Source organism: Scylla paramamosain, chromosome 44 (assembly GCF_035594125.1).
Source record: "Scylla paramamosain isolate STU-SP2022 chromosome 44, ASM3559412v1, whole genome shotgun sequence".
Classification (NCBI taxonomy): Eukaryota; Metazoa; Arthropoda; class Malacostraca; order Decapoda; family Portunidae; genus Scylla; species Scylla paramamosain.
In genome coordinates this window covers 5,823,055-5,830,499 of record NC_087194.1, presented here as the reverse complement: position 1 = coordinate 5,830,499, position 7,445 = coordinate 5,823,055, and the positions used below count along the sequence as shown (strand labels likewise).

Sequence of the window (7,445 nt, the reverse complement as noted above, 5' to 3'; positions counted from 1 at the left end):
TGAGAAACGATCACTGATAGTAGTGTACCGTATTTCACTAGAATTATAATTAAACATATAATTTGTCCATATTTGATCTATAATTATGGCTGATGTTTCCGTGACTGGTGGGCTTTGCTAATGACAAGAAAAAGCATATGCAAGTACAACTGATTCGAGAAATTTTGTGTATTTTCACTATTTGCAAAATATTGATGTTAAAATCTCCGAATATAAGCTATAGCAATTCATTTTTTTTTTTTTTAGGGGGGGGAAACAAATTCTAAAATATCCTCTAATGTGAGGAGGAAGTCTTGAAGTGACCTGTAAATCAAACTAATTATAAACGGAAATGGTTGTGAAACTGTAAGAAATAAAGATTCAGTATGTGGAAATTTTAAATTGATATCTTGTAATGGTGAACCACCATAGCTCTAAGTATGTAAATAACAAGTTCACCACCTTGAGTATACTTATTACTAAAATTTGCATTATAATTATCTACGTTGTAAAATTAATATATTTCATTATTCGAACGAGTTTCACATGAGTCAATAACTTAGAATGTAATGTCAAGTGAATCTACACATTGGCTGATAAGTGTTTCAAGGTGTAGGCGTACACTACTGTAGGGGTACACTACTGTAGGGGTACACTACTGTAGGGGTACACTACTGTAAGGGTACACTACTGTAAGGGTACACTACTGATATTTGCAGACAAAATATTCAAACTCGAATGAGAGATTAATTGTTTCATACTTTGATCACAGAAAGAAATAGCTACAAGAAGGATCCCTAAAAAAAGAGAGAGAACCATCCAAGCCCCTAATGTTTGTCTTAAGAGGATTCACAAACTATTTTTTCAATAACATTACGTGGAAATTGATGTTCATTATTATCAGACAATATATTAATATATTAATTAATTCTGCAAGATTTTGTGAGTGAAAAGGCAAAAAGGATAAGTTATTAGTCGTAACTGAGTGACTTACTCTGTATAACTATTGTGTATGTGTGTTTGTATACACCTGTCACCTACTGGCATGCTTTACCTCCCCACTCACTCGTTGCTTGGCACAACTGCTCGACCGTCTGTCTTCCTGTACGGCTTGCTAGCTGCCTCTAGTTCTACTGCTGTTAACTGGGTAGGTTTGCTTCTTCGCGTCATCGTTGTTGGCCCATACACCAGCGGCAGAAACGTTTACGTAAACATCAGCTGACGTACTGGCGGCTGTATAATGCATTACCACCGCCTCCCTCACTCATCCCAACACCAAAGCTGCTGGGTCCTTGCTCCAAAGCTCCAGCACGGATCCCGCTTGGTATCGAAGCCTCGCTTCCCGCTATCACACCAGAACTCGAACTGCTGGTTCCTTGTCGCGAAGATCCACGCAAGGGTCCTCTCGGTGCCGAAGTCTTACTTCCAGGGGTGACGTATGATGAACCAGTACCTCTCGGCCTCTCCTTAATGATGATCATGTTAGAAGTTGCCCTCTCTTCGAGCTACTTTGAGGATAGGCAACTGAACTTGTTAAGTCGGGCATAAATCTTTGTCCCTAGGAGCTTGGTAATGTTTCTCATTACAGCCTCATGATCTACAAAACTTGAAAAAAAAAAAAAAAAACGAGCAATAATGGGTTGCGATGGTTTTCACGCCGTCCAACGGAAGTGGTCTCTCAAGTTGGATTGCTTGGAAGCTGGTGTTCATCCTCAAACAACTTGGTGACTTGGGCAACTGTCTGCTCCTGAGACTCTCCTCCGTGACGTTTCTCAAGTTCATCGATTTGTAGGTTGTTCCGCCGGCTGCAATATTCCTGGTAGTTTACCCTCTTCTCTAATTCTTTGATTTTTCTTTCGCTTGTAAGCAGTTCCTCTCTCACTGTCTTGATTACTTCACAGTCATTCTTCTTTTCTTGCGTGTATTTCTTCACCTCTTCTTGCAGCTCTTTAACGTCCTTCTGGGTAAATTCCAAACTACGCCTTACGTCGTTAATTGTTGACTGGAAGGAACTCACATTTCCACTTACTTGCTTCATAAAATACTACTAATGCACCTCGATATGCTTACTCTTGTGAATCGTGAAGGGTCTTAAAGCAACATAGGATCCATATTGATATATGATATCTCTGCTTGGTCACAGGAAAATGTAAAGTGATGGAAAGTAAAAAGAAAAGAAAAAAAAAAAAGTAAAAAAAAAAAAATCACCGGAGGAGCGCCACAACACGTACTTTTTTTTTTTTTTTATGTAGGAGGACACCGGCCAAGAGCAACAAAAATACAATAAAGAAAAAATAAAAGCCTACTGAGATGCCGGTCTCTGAACAAGGTCCAAAGCGGTAGTCAAAAATTGAAGGATAAGTGTCTTGAAACCCCCCTCTTCAAGGAATTCACATCACAGGAAAGTTGAAATACAGAAGCAGGCAGGTAGTTCCTGAGTTTACCAGAGAAAGGGATGAATGATTGAGAATACTGGTTAACTCTTCCATTAGAGAGGTGGACAGAATATGGGTGAGAGAAAGAAGAAAGTCTTGTGTAACGAGACCGTGGGAGGAGAGGAGGTGTGCAGTTAGCAAGATCAGAAGAGCAGTTAGCATGAAAATAGCAATGAAAATAAACCGCTTTAAAACCAAGTGAGGACAAGTAATTAATTAGTGGGATGGCACAGGAATCAGTTATGGGATTGTTGTTGTTTTTAATATATATATATATATATATATATATATATATATATATATATATATATATATATATATATATATATATATATATATATATATTAATGACCTAGATAGCGGGACTATTAGTTTGCGGATGACACGAAGATAGGTTAATTAGGTTTAGGTTAGATTCGGATGCCATCGGCTCGCAGGCAGACTTGGATATAGAATGAACGAATGAACAAGCAGCTGGCAAATGCAGTTCAATATTAGTATATGCAAAATAATTAACGTAGGTAGAAGAAACTTATACAGTGGGTACACAATAAAAAATGAAGCAATGGTAAGTTTAGGGAAAGAAAAAATTGGAATTATAGTTAGCTCTGATCTCTTCTAAGAAGACAATGCAAAGAGGCAAATAAGGTATTTAAGATTTGTTTTAAGGAATGTTAAAAGTAGAAGTCCCGAAGTAATATTAAAGTTGTATTTTGTGCTCGAGAGACCTCATCTAGACTATTCTGTGCATTTCTGGTCCCCATATTCCAGGAAGGATTTAGAATCAGTTCAAAGGGGGATTGCTAAAAGGATACAGGGAAAGAGATATATTCCTTACGAAAAGGGACTGAAGATTTCAAATTTACACCCTTTAGAGAGGCGTAGGTTAAGAAGGGACCCTTTAGAAGTCTTCAAGTGGAATAGGGGGTTATAACAAGGCTGACATAAGCAAAATCCTCAGAATCAGTAATCAGAGTAGAACAAGAAATAATGAGTTCAAACATGAAAAGTTTAGGTTCAAGAAAGAGATAGGGGAAAATTGGTTCCTAAATAGAATTGCAGATGAAAGGAACTGACTCAGTAATCAGGCCGCTAATGCCGAATCGTTAGGGAACTTAAAAAAAAAAAAAAAAAAAAAAAAAAAAGATAAATTTAAGGGCGGGGATGATAGGTAGAAGTAACCAGGTATGTTTCTTACAGGGACTGCCATGTGTAGGCCTGGTGGCTTCTTGTAGCTTTCCTTATTTTCTTACACACACACACACACACACACACACACACACACACACACACACACACACACACACACACACACATTAAGGAATAGATTTTATACATATTTTGGGAAAATAGCACTTTTATACGAAAATTGTTACTTAATAAGATCTTTCTTTACTCTTAATGGAAACGTACTTAACAGCAAATCTGACTCAAATATCTAGCGTTGTTCGTTATGTTCGCAAGACAGTTAACCCACTGTTATAGATCACAGGACCCAAAGTTGTTCTTTATATGTCTGCCTTACTTGGTTTTAGGTTGATCTGGAACCTTGATCAGTGGGGTCAGTGTTGTATATATACGAGTATATATATATATATATATATATATATATATATATATATATATATATATATATATATATATATATATATATATATATATATATATATATATATATATATATATATATATATATATATATATATATATATATATATATTAGACAGGGTGGAATCAAAAGCTTTTCGTCTCATCAACTCCTCTCCTCTAACTGACTGTCTTCAGCCTCTTTCTCATCGCCGCAATGTTGCATCTCTTGCTGTCTTCTACTGCTATTTTCATGCCAACTGCTCTTCTGATTTTGCTAACTGCATGCCTCCCCTCCTCCCGCAGCCTCGTTGCACAAGACTCTTCTTTCTCTCACTCCTATTCTGTCCACCTCACTTATGCAAGAGTTAACCAGTATTCTCAATCATTCATCCCTTTCTCTGGCAAACTCTGGAACTCCCTACTGCTTCTCTATTTCCACCTTCCTATGATGAACTCCTTGAACACGGAGATTTTAAGACACTTATCCTTCAGTTTTTAATCATCGTTTCGGACCCTATTCGGGGACCGGCATCTCAGTGGGCTTTTTTTTTTAATTAGATTTTGTTGCCCTTGGTCGGTGTCTTTTCTACTTAAATAATATATATATTCATATATATATATATATATATATATATATATATATATATATATATATATATATATATATATATATATATATAGTAGGCAGATGACCTGCCGAAACGATAACCACTCCTAGTGAGGTCTCAAACACTGGGTCAGGGGGTGCTGTGAACTCATCAACAACCCGACTCTGACCTCACTCAACGCTTCCCTTTGTGTCTCGAAACACAAGAGAGGGGAGGGAGGAGTAGTCACAGCCTACCCTCTAAAGACAACTCTGTTTCTTCACATGAACTAAATACATCTATTTACACACACACACACACACACACACTCAATTCTAAATCGCTTTTAACTCTGTCTGGGGACCGGCACCTTAGTTGGCCTTTATATATATATATATATATATATATATATATATATATATATATATATATATATATATATATATATATATATATATATATATATATATATATATATATATATATCAGATATACGTATGTATGACTAAAGTTCCAAGCTATGTAACATAATTGCGAAAAAAAAAATAGGAGAGAGAGAGAGAGAGAGAGAGAGAGAGAGAGAGAGAGAGAGAGAGAGAGAGAGAGAGAGAGAGAGAGAGAGATCCACCGTACGAGACTTTCGGTATCTCGAGGTTATAACTGGAGCTAGCGTTGCTAGATCTGCATTGTGTCCACTTGCTACCTGAACAGTTCAGTGGAGGAAGAGCGGGATCTGGATCGAACAGCCTTGCCTGTTTTCACTGTACAGAGCGTGCTGCTGGGACAATTGCAGGTGTGTTTCTTTTAAAAATGAAAGGTTTTATATACTTAGTTCGAAATGGTTCAAGGATTGTCTTTAATCCAGTAATTATTCTTGTATTCAAAATATCGAAAGATACTTTATCAAACAGCTAATATAATTTTTAAGAAATGCATCCACACCTACTCACCCAACTACACACACAAACACACACACATAGGATATATATATATATATATATATATATATATATATATATATATATATATATATATATATATATATATATATATATATATATATATATATATATATATATATATATACTTGTTTATTTAGTCTATGGTGGTGTCATCTGTCACATTGAAAGTTTCACAAAATTTTCACTTAGTACAGATTAGTTTATACTAAAGACAAACTAGAAATGTTATAAATGCAACACTCTTAATTACTCTAATAAGAAATTAGTCACAAATCAAGCTTACTTTTAAGAACTTTTCAAAAAATGTTATTGTTTTCACTAAAACAGTATTCGCAATAATATGATATATTTATTATTATTCTTTTTTTTCTTTAATGTGAAGTAAAGAAACACCACAAGTGGATTTTTTTAGTCACTTATCGGTGGCAGATTTCGAGAGCAATCAAGATTTCACTCAAGTGCATTTTGTACTGTATGTTAACTTCGCCAAGATCTCCATGTGACTACGAGTAGAAGTCAGGGCGAGGGAGACGATGGCACGTGGCCCTTGGAGGTCTATCTTGGTGTATATTTTGTTATCAAATTGACGGTTGAAGATATAATTGTAAAATTGCCATCTATTAATTAGTTCCTACAACTGGCAAATTTAAAAATGTTACATGCGTAACAATTAAAGCACTTTCTTAACTTAAGCTTTTTAATATAGTACATTCCTTAATTTAAAGAGACATCGAATAACAGGGGATCTGACAGTGGTATTAAAGTGGTATAAGGAAAATAATAAGGGTGGCATGAAAAAGTCTGGTAATAATTAAAGTGCTAAAAATAATGGGACCAAACTTTATAACGATAGGTGGAAGAAAGTGGCATATTATAGAAATAGATTTAGTAATCAGGTAATCGAGTGAATAGGGAGCTTTAAAAGGTAAATAAACAAATTAATAGGTAAAGATTACATGTGGAGAGATCAACTCTTAAGTGTAAATAAGCCTTATGGCTTCTTGGAGCTTCCTTTGAGATTATATATACATATATATATATATATATATATATATATATATATATATATATATATATATATATATATATATATATATATATATATATATATATATATATATATTCACACACACACACACACACACACATATATATATATATATATATATATATATATATATATATATATATATATATATATATATATATATATATATATATATATATGTGTGTGTGTGCGTGTGTGTGTGTGTGCGTGTGTGTGTGTGTGTGTGTGTGTGTGTGTGTGTGAATATATATATGTATATATATATATATATATATATATATATATATATATATATATATATATATATATATATATATATATATATATATATATATATATATATATATATATATATATATATATATTAGAAGAGGTTCCGAAGTATAGATAAGATAAGCAAGGATACACCAGATTTCTTTCTCCATTTATTGCAACATTTCATCTTCACAGAAGGTTAAGAAGGTTGATAAAAATATGCACAAAGTCTAATCACAAAATATTACTTTACAATAGGGGCAAAAAACAAAACTGTAACCAAAAGAGGGACAGGAAGGCAAGCAAAGAAAAAAAAAAGTGGCAAAATAACAACTATGTAAGTTACTGCTGATTATTTTGTCTTTTTTCTTTTGGTGAGTTTTTTTTTTTTTTTCTTTTTGTCCCTTTTGTAATGTGATATTTTATGATTTGTCTGTGTTTATTTCCATCAGTCTTTTTGGTCTGATAATGCCTTCTGTGAAGATGAAACGTTGCAATAAAAGAAGAAGGAAGTCTGGTGTATCCCTGTTTAACTTAATATATATATATATATATATATATATATATATATATATATATATATATATAT

General features: G+C 33.8%; 1 long non-coding RNA gene across 1 annotated transcript in view; it reads left to right on the top strand.

Annotated features, from left to right (window-relative positions):
* Positions 1–5,286: 5,286 nt before the first annotated feature.
* The window catches only part of LOC135094028 (uncharacterized), a 45,294-nt gene continuing 43,135 nt past the window's right edge, over positions 5,287–7,445 (top strand). Inside the window, exon 1 of the long non-coding RNA XR_010263549.1 lies at positions 5,287–5,384. This is a non-coding gene — a long non-coding RNA (uncharacterized LOC135094028). The remainder of the gene's footprint in view (positions 5,385–7,445) is intronic.